Source organism: Phaseolus vulgaris, chromosome 4 (genome assembly GCF_000499845.2).
Source record: "Phaseolus vulgaris cultivar G19833 chromosome 4, P. vulgaris v2.0, whole genome shotgun sequence".
Taxonomy (NCBI): domain Eukaryota; kingdom Viridiplantae; phylum Streptophyta; class Magnoliopsida; order Fabales; family Fabaceae; genus Phaseolus; species Phaseolus vulgaris.
Window position 1 is genome coordinate 1,030,718 of NC_023756.2, and position 10,699 is coordinate 1,041,416.

The following is a 10,699-nucleotide window of genomic DNA, read 5'->3' on the forward strand; positions in this document are numbered from 1 at the left end:
TGTCTTCCATGCTGTGAGAGCCTTTCAAACATTACACTGAATATATATGCAGGGAAATACACAATTTGACGTTACTACATGCTAATAACAACTCCATCATTCAAAAAGCATGGGATATTAATTGAAACCTGTCTGCACCCTTGCATAGGAGCAATAATTGATTTTCCTCATTCCTCACTATCACTGACATTCTTTTGCGGGAACTGCTGAACTCTAACACATGTGGAAGCTGATACACTCTGCTAGTCAAAAATTAACCCAATGAACAGTAAATTAAACACAAATTTAAAACAGATGAAAATGCGTCTAAATTATAATATGCTATGTAAAGACTTGTTCAAAGCTTCTTAAATCACTCTCTCTGCATCGACCAAATATATCAAACAGGTTCAGACCTATTGATAGAGTTTATCAGAAATAAAGACAAAGAATACAAACTATAAATATATACCACTCATTGGCACCACATGAACCAAAACATTTATTAAATTTCAAGTAGAATTTTCTCTTATTAAGAGTTAATAATGATTCTTTTATTCATTGGAACTTATTAAAGGAAAAGAAAGAATAGGGTAAATCCCTTGTGTATATATATTGAACACATAGGGTTATGTTTATATAGGAAAAAGAAACATATGGGCTAAGCCCATTACATAAATATGAGATATCTAACAATATCTATAATATCTCATAATATTAAATAATATCTAATTATATCTAATAATATCTAACACTCCCCCTCAAGCTGGTTCATATAGATCATATGTACCCAGCTTGTTACAAATGTAATCAATCCTAGGTCCTCGTAAGGGTTTAGTAAAAATATCTGCTAATTGATTATTTGAATTAGCAAACTCAGTCTTGATATCTCCTGATATAATCTTTTCTCGAATGAAATGACAATCAATCTCAATATGTTTTGTCCTTTCATGAAAAACTGGATTTGAGCTAATATGAAGAGCAGCCTGATTATCACATATCAGTGTCATTTGAGTAACCTCTCCAAATTGCAATTCTTTAAGTAACTGTTTAAGCCAAATAAGCTCACAAGTAGCCAAGGCCATAGCTCTATATTCTGCTTCTGCACTAGATCTTGCCACAACACTTTGTTTCTTGCTCTTCCAAGAGATCAAGTTATCACCAATGGAGACACAATAACCAGAAGTTGACCTTCTATCAGATGGAGATCCTGCCCAATCAGCATCTGAATAACAAACGACTTTAGTATGGTTATTATGACCATATAACAAACCTTTTCCAGGAGAGCCTTTAATGTACTTCACTATACGAATGACTGCATTCCAATGATCTTCACATGGAGAATTAAGAAATTGACTCACCACACTGACTGCAAAGGAAATATCAGGACGAGTAACAGTGAGATAGTTCAATCTTCCAACTAATCTCCTGTACTTCTCAGGATCTGAAAGAGGCTCCCCCTGATTGGGTAGAAGCTTGACGTTGGGATCCATGGGAGTATCAACAGATTTCGAATTCATCAACCCAATTTCCTCCAAAATATCTAATGCGTATTTTCTTTGAGAGATAACAATACCAGTATTGGATTGTGCTACCTCAATCCCCAAGAAATATCTGAGTTTGCCAAGATCTTTGGTCTGAAAGTGTTGACAAAGGTGTTGTTTTACTTGTGAGATGCCATGGTGATCACTGCCTGTAAGAACAATGTCATCAACATATACTACAAGATAGATACACCCAGCACTCGAGTGACGATAAAAAACTGAATGATCGCCTTCATTGCGAGTCATACCAAATTGTTGAACAACATTGCTAAATTTTCCAAACCAAGCCCTAGGAGACTGCTTGAGGCCATATAAGGATTTGCGAAGACGACATACCAATCCAGAAGAGTCCCCCTGAGCAACAAAACCGGGAGGTTGCTCCATATAAATTTCTTCCTGCAAATCCCCATTAAGAAAAGCATTTTTAACATCCAGTTGATAAAGAGGCCATTGTTGAAGAGCAGCCATAGCTATGAATAAGCGAACAGAGGCCATCTTTGCTACTGGAGAAAAAGTATCACCATAGTCTAAACCAAAAATTTGGGTATAACCCTTAGCCACAAGACGAGCTTTGAGACGATCAATAGTACCATCAGGACCAACTTTGATAGCAAAAATCCACCTGCAACCAACAACAGATTTCCTAGATGGTAAAGGAACAAGTTCCCAAGTTCCATTATTCTGAAGCGCATTCATTTCATCAAGCATGGCCTGACGCCAACCAGGATGGGCTAAGGCATCACCTACAGATTTTGGAATGGATACAGAAGAAATAGACGAAAGGCAGGTATAAAAGGGTTGAGATAGTCTATGGTAACTCAAAGCAGTATAATGTGGAGAGGGATTACGAGTAGAACGTATACCTTTACGGATAGCAATAGGAAGATCAGGTTCAACAGTCGGAGGTTCAACTATAGAGCCGGAGGGGGATGAGGTGTTGGCACCATAATAGAGTCTGCTGATGGACGATGAGACAGTTGACGACGACTATACACCTGAAGAGTTGGCGCCGGTGGTGAATTGTTAGGTGCACTAGGCACAACAAGAGGAATATTAACTTGATTAGATGAAGAAATTGAAGGAGAAGGACAAGACTTAAAGTAAAGGGAAGATTCACTGAAGGTGACATCTGCTGAAATAAAATAACGGTTTAAAGACGGTGAGAAACATTTATATCCTTTTTGTGATCTAGTGAACCCTAAAAAGACACATTTGTGTGACTTAGGAGATAATTTATCAAGACCAGGACTAAAATTATGAACAAAACATGTGGACCCAAAAACTTTGGGAGGTAAAGAGTGGAGAGGGTCATGTGGAAATAAAATAGAATGAGGAATTTTGTTATCTAAAACTGAAGATGGCATGCGATTAATGAGATAACATGCACTAAGAACAGCATCACCCAAAAAACGCTGAGGAACATCACCATGGATTAAAATAGTACGAGTTGTTTCAACAAGATGTCTATTCTTGCGCTCAGCTACCCCATTTTGTTGAGGTGTATAAGCACATGAAGTTTGATGAAGAATACCATGAGAAGCCATAAAATTTTTAAAAGAATGAGAAAGATACTCACGTCCATTATCACTGCGCAAAATTCGGATGGAAATTCCAAATTGATTTTTAATTTCATTGTAAAATATTTGAAATATAGAAAACAACTCAGAACGGTTTTTCATTAAAAATACCCAAGTACATCTTGAATAATCATCAATAAAAGTAACAAAATACTGAAATCCTAAATTAGACTTAATACGACTTGGTCCCCAAATGTCAGAGTGAACTAAGGCAAAAGGAGATGAAGCACGTTGTGAGACACTACGAGGAAAAGAACTACGAATGTGTTTCCCTAACTGACACGACTCACACGATAAAGTAGACACATTAGACAAACTTGGAACAAGCTGTTGCATCTTGGCAAGACTAGGATGACCCAACCGAGCATGAATGAGAGATGGAGAATCCATAATTGCGCCAACATGTGCAGAGATCTGTAGTTGATAAAGTCCATGAGACTCACATCCGGTGCCAATCATCCGTTCCGAACTCCGGTCCTGTAAAGTAACAGAATCTTTGGTAAAAGAAATAACACAGTCAAGGGAACGAGTGAGACGACTAATGGATAATAAGTTAAATGGAGACCCAGGGACATAAAGAACATTATCAATAGATAAAGATGAAAAAAGATTAATAGTACCAACACCATGTGATGGTACCCTATATCCATTGGCCATGGTAACTGAAGGTAAATAACCCGTAGTAGATAGGGAAGAGAAAAAAGATTTATTACCAGTAATGTGATCAGTGGCACCTGAATCTAGAACCCAAGGGCCATGGGAAGTGGAGTGAGTGAGGCCAACAAAAGATGTACCTGAATATGCAACAGAAGCCGTGGAACTAGGGTTCTGACGATCCTCATACCATTTAAGAAATTCATTGAAAATAGCAGGCTGGCTTGGGGTATCAATTGAAGTATGGTCCATGGTAGAAGGTTGCACAGGGGCAATTTGAGCAACCGCAACAGATCTAGGAGGACGACCATGTAAGGCATAACATCTGTCAATTTTGTGGCCAAGTTTGCCACAATGGTCACACTTGTGACGCCCTTTGCCCGGCTTGTGAGGGCGAGTACGATCATTATGCTGAGATACTAAAGCAGAAGAGTCATCAACATGAGACATTATATCAGCAGTGTGTTTACCTGGCACGCGCAAAAGGGTAGAACAAGTGGAAGTAAAATTGGGCACAATAGGAGATCCCAAAATTTGATCACGAACGTGAGAATAATCATCAGGAAGACCATGTAAACCCAATAACATGAAGAACTTGGATCTTTGTTCTAGTTCTTGAGAAGGAGTAGAGGCAGGAGGTAATAACTCATTAAAATCATGAAGAAGAGCATGAAGTTTACCTAGATATTCTGCCATTGTACCATCAAGACGTTTGGGAGCAACAATTGTGAGAAGATTTTGACACACACCATAAAGACGTTGAGTATCATTGGTGTATAATAATTTTGCTTGTTCCCAAACTTCTGAACATGTTTCATAGGTACGAAAAATTTGTTTTAAAGATGAGTGAATGGTCGATTTGATAACAATGCATAATTGAGCATCAATTTTCGACTAACGAACAACCTCATTTTCAGCAAGAGTAGGATGAGTAAGATGATCAACATAACCTTGACTCTTAAGCCATAATTTAATATCTGATGCCCAAGTATCATAATTGGTTCCATCCAATTTGTCAATGGAAAGATGAACATTGACGTAATTAGTATAAATAGATGAATCCGGCATAATGACTGAAGAAGAAGCCATAGTGGCAGCGGAAGCGGAAGAAGCCATAAAAGATAAGGACAAATCCAGTCACCGGTTAATTGGCGGGAGCAACAAAGATGAAGGCTCCGACAGCGATTCCGGCGAGATTCCGGCGGCGTCTCCAGCGAAGGTCCGGCGAAGTTCCGGTGAAGGTCCAGCGAAGGTCCGGCGGAGGTCCGGTGAAGGTCCGACGAAGGTCCGGTGAAGGTCCGGCAAAGGTCCGGCGAGACAGTGGGGGTGGTGGCTGGAAAATTCTAGTGAATAGTGGATTCACCAATAAAAATTGAACCCTAAACCCTAAACTCTAACCTTATGCTCTAGATACCATATTAAAGGAAAAGAAAGAATAGGGTAAATCCCTTGTGTATATTGAACACATAGGGTTATGTTTATATAGGAAAAAGAAACATATGGGCTAAGCCCATTACATAAATATAAGATATCTAACAATATCTATAATATCTCATAATATTAAATAATATCTAATTATATCTAATAATATCTAACAGAACTAAATATAGGTACTAGGAGGTTTTCAACAACTCACACACACTAAACTAATTGAGTTAGACGGCCCCTGTGGTAAAGATGATTTTCTTGTAGTTAGTAAATTTTGTTTACACTTATTTTGCTTCTCTTTTTCAAGATATTGAATCTTACGACCTTTACTATTCTCCTTTTTCAGCCAATATTCTTCCAAACATGAAAGGCTTTAATTCTTCTCCTCAATCTTTCATCCTAAAACCAGATTTAAGAGCCCAGACACTTTCTGAGAGTCTTTCCCTTTACATATGATTTTGCAGAAAGGAAAATTTCCCTATAACTATAATTTATACCATCCAAAAAATCCATAATTGAACTTTTTTCTTTTATGGGTCTTATATACAATGAAACTAGTTTAATAGATATATGAAGATGTAAAAGGAAGGGCAAACCAAAGCTTTGAAAATCCTATTATAATTTTGTTTGAGTGAGAAGCCAGATAAAACTTTGTTGACAACAGAAGCTGAACTACTCTATTAAATAGAAGTTATATGATCTCATCTGAGATGACAAATTTGGCCACCAACATTGTGGGGAACATATTAGAAAAGGGAACATGGTAAAAGGAGTTATCCAACCTGTCAACCTTTTTTCCACTTTCATAATGCAATTCGTGCAATGATATGCTTGATTGTGTCCTTGCAAAAAACTCAAAACCAAGCTCCCTTGCAGCTATGACAAAAGCTGTTTCATCTGGTGATTCGGCTTCATAGGAAATTTCTCCAGATTCATTATCTTCATCTGGAATAGCTGTGTGACAAATAGCTAAAACTCGAAAGAATTTCTGTATGAAGTCTGAACATGGTTCATTAACCCATTGCCCATTCACTATGCGCTCATCTCTAAAACTAAAGCCCTTAATTGGATGCAGAGTCTCACTTGCCTAATTACTCTGGCCCAAGAAATCAGAGGATCCACCATCAACATCAGCATAATTTCAGTGTTTTTCAACTTAGAATCTCTTAACCATCATGTTGAAAAGTTCCAATAAATGAGTACATATTTTCATTAGGATCCTCACATTTAACCATTGCCCTGAACTTTTGGAGAGATTTTTCATCATGAAGATGAGTTGTCACCTCCAAAGCATGCTTTAATTTCAGATTAGTTTCTCCGTCAAGATTCATAGTCTCGACATAATTTTATTTTATTGTTTTGAAAGATCTCAAATTGGTTTTACTTTCATTTAAAAATTGACACAATCTTTTTTTTTTTTCTAATATTGTTTCATTGACTAACTCTACACTGGGACTTAATACCGATTTAGTATTATGTTTTCAGGTTGGTAGTAATTAGGTATTAATTTGGCCATAAAATATTTTGTATTTGACATATGTATTCAAATTTAAGATAGCAGAAGACCAAAATGCTCATACAGGGATAATGGAAGACATTGAGCACGCACCAAAGAGGAACAAACGAAAAGAGCAAGAACAGAGAAAAGATGAACAATTTCTTACTTTGTTATTCATTTTCTGGACAGAAAACAACAGATTGCTATTTGTAAAAGAAAGGAACCTAAGTAAGAAGGCCCATTAGGAAAAACAAAACCAAGCCCAATAGAAAATTAACCACAAAAATAATGAAGCCCAATAGCCTTCCTCAAGCTGGAGGTTGATAATTTTTCAACCCGAGCTTGGAAACCATTTACCGAATATGGATTGATCAAGGACCTTGGTGAAAATGTCAGCATATTGCTCAGAACTCTTGAAAGGGAGAAGATGAAATAATTCACATTGTAGTTTTTCTCTAACGACGTGACAATCTATTTCAATATGTTTCATACGTTTGAGAAAAATAAGATTTGAAACAATGTGTCCGACAACTTGATTGTCGCAGAACAAATGGACATTTTGTTGAATATTGATATAAAGATCTTGTAGAAGAAAAATGAGCCATTGGATTTTACTATGCAGTAGTAACAAGAGCTCGATATTCGGTTTCGGACGAAGAGCGCAAAATAGTACTTTGTTTTTTTGTTTTCCACGAAATCAAGTATTCTAACTCTAGCTTCAACTTGTAGAAAAAAATATACACCTAAATATTGATCACTTGAATAAATTTTAGGATTTTTTTGAGTATTTCTAATTTTAATATATTATTTAAATAAAAATAATAATTTTCTTATCAGTTAGATATAAAATGTTGCTTTTAAAATGAAAATAATGTTACTATTTGAATCTCATGATAGAAATTTTGTATTTGGTTTATATGTAAGAAAGTTATACTATATATAAAGTGTATGATTAAAAAATTAATGAAACTCTTCCGTATGATAGATCTCCTCTTCTTGTAAAAGTATATTTTGTAGAGAGGTGTTTCCTCCCAATAATCAGTTTTTATCTCCAACTATACAAGACAATACTTGGTCAACAAGAAACTTTACACTTCTGTAACTTTGTTGTTGCTGTTCAGAGTCTTTAAACTTTTAGTGCAGAGCAAGAGTTTTTCTGTTGCAGGAGGATCTCCAGATTGTAGAGGAGAGGTAATAAAGTAGTAAAATATAATTAACTGTTATTTTTTAATGGGAAGAGAGATTAAAAGGATGTGAAATAAAACAGGAGACACATGGTTTTTTATTGGAAGAATCAGATTTTTTTGAGAATGGATACTTAATGAGGTTTTAAAACAGTTTGGTTCAACAATCCACTTTCCAATCTACAATGTTATAAGAATTAATGTTGGAGTTTGCTCGGGAATTGTATAGAAACTCCTCATCGGAACCCAATTTCAAGCCCTTGTACTTATTTCCTCTGTATAATATCATGGTACACTGCTACAAACCGACTTTGGAAGAGCTGTGGAAGAAATAAGGTAGAAACAAAAGCATAAGCACATTGTTCCATTTAAATCATTGACTTAAAAATCAAGAATAAGTGTATCCATCATAAATACATTAGCATACAATTTTTTTATAGAGCTGCATGTTTAGATTTTTCCAATTAAATTGCAGTGCTAAAGCTTCACAATGTTAATTGCTTTCGCAGCAAGCTGCATGTTTAGATAACAAATGTGTTGAGCCATATTGATTAAAGGAGATTCTGCAATGGGGTTGGAGTAGCTACAGCTTGAATTGAGTTGGTGAGTGAGTGATGTAGTTGATGAATGATAAAGCACATGTCTCTGCCATTAATGTATATTCTAATTCCTACTTTCAGAACCTCTCTACCATCACATGGAAAATGATGGAAAATGTTGGACACAGGGAAACATTTGGTTCATCACATTCTAAGGCTCATCAGTTTATTGTAATTAAACACATGCCTGCTAAGCTATAGAATCTTAAACACAACACATGTCCCTTATGTCCACTACAGTTTCCATTCATCTTTCCTCACTCAAAACCCATAACTTCATTCTTGGGATCATTTAGTTTTAGTGATCTATTATTTAGTTTAAGTTCAATTTTTTTGTCAGAAACTGTAGTAGCAAGAATAAGAAGATAGAAGGAAAAATGTGGCTATGAAAACAAATATACTTAGATAGCCATAACTTCCAACTACAGAATACTCTGTTCTCAATGGATGCCAAATGCCTGATATGGGAATTTGGGTCATATCTATGTACAAGATATTGCAGACGCGGAAAAGTAGCAGTTTTACATTACATTCATTCATTTTGTAGAATTCCAATCTTTCCAAAGCTACTGAACTCGTAATTTTTATGGACAAAAAATGTACTTAGTACTTTAAGATTCTTCATTTTTCCCAAATGCATTGGCATCTTTGTCACTTTTGTTATTGTAAATTCAAGGCAACTTGGTGAGTTTATGAAAATTTGAGGACACTCCTCCAGGTTGTAACAAAAGTTAGCTTCAGTATTTACAAATCATATATATTTAGGAAAAGGTCTTATTTCTTTAATATCTAATGTGCTGAATTTCAAACAATCACGTCTGAACTGTTGAATTTCTTTCATTCACATTTCATATCTGGTTTGAGATCTTTTACCTTTAATTTCATCTAGTTTTTGTTTCTGCTAGAGGGTTGATGGCATGATGAGTGCTCTCGGAAAAGTTCATTTGTCTTGGTTTATATAATTATAGTGCCTGACATAGTATTTGGTAAATCTTGCATTATATTTAGTCTATTTGTCTTTCTATATTCATCACTTTTTTTCAATTTTCTTACTTTGATTGTTTGTTTCCAAAACTGAAAGTGGCATAATTAATTGAAACAGTGGTGTGCATTGCAGAAAAGTGCGCTGTATTTTCTTCCTTGAAAAGCAAATAGACCCATGAAGAAGTTCAGCAAAACAGTTTATTTAGAAAAATGAAGTTTAGAAGTCTATAACAGTTCAATTCAATTTTTTAGTACATAACTAGTTTGCTGAAGTAATCAATAATAGTCTGACAAATACCTAGGCTAGGTTGGTGGACAACATGAAGTTTAACTAGAAAACAAGTGTATACCTTTTACAGTTCAACAATTACACAAAATAACAGTCAGGTAATGTCAGAAGTAAAAGGTATTTGCAATGCTCACTGCTTCAATGCTTCAATTTCCTTCTCTCATGGAGAGTCACAATTTCAAACCCTTCTCTCATGCTAGAAATGATTCAAATTGAGGGCAATCATTAATTGCCAATTCTTTGAGATGATTATGAGTGTGCTCCTGTGAAATTCTTCTCAGATTTTGGCACCTTCTCAGATGAATTAAACGGATCTTTGGAAAGAAATCTAGCCGGAAGATTGTAAGAGAGTTGCAGCTAGCATCAATAGTCAATTGTTCAAGGAAATTGTAATGGGTCATGGGAACATTCACAAGTGGGCATGAAAAAATTTCCAAGAGTTGAAGCGACGATGTATCCATAATGCTCATGATGAGCTTATCACAGTGACAAATAAATAATTTCTTTAAATGAAGAAGTTGCTCTGACAGACCTTTCAGCTTGGGACATTGATCCACAGAAAGATGTTGAAGACGTGGAAAAGAAGTAGTTTTACATTCCCATTCTTCCCTTTCCTTCATTCCTTCATGTTGTAGAATTCCAACCTTTCCAAGGACGTAAATGAAGAGTTGGTCCCATAAAAGTCAGTAACAATGCTCACTATTCTATCAAGCCGTCTAATTTTGAGAATCTTCAGAGATGACAAAAGACCAAGGGGAGGCAAACATAGACAATATTTACAGTCCTCTAACCTTAAGAACACCAGATTTGATAACGAATTATCAAATATCCAACTTGAAAAACCTCCAAGTGTTTGGAGGGCTGGAGAATCTCAAGTAGTTCCTTGTGTTTCCTTGGATCATCAGGGATGTGGTTCTTATTTCATTTTAACTTTAACCTCACAAGGTGTGTTTTATTTTTCAA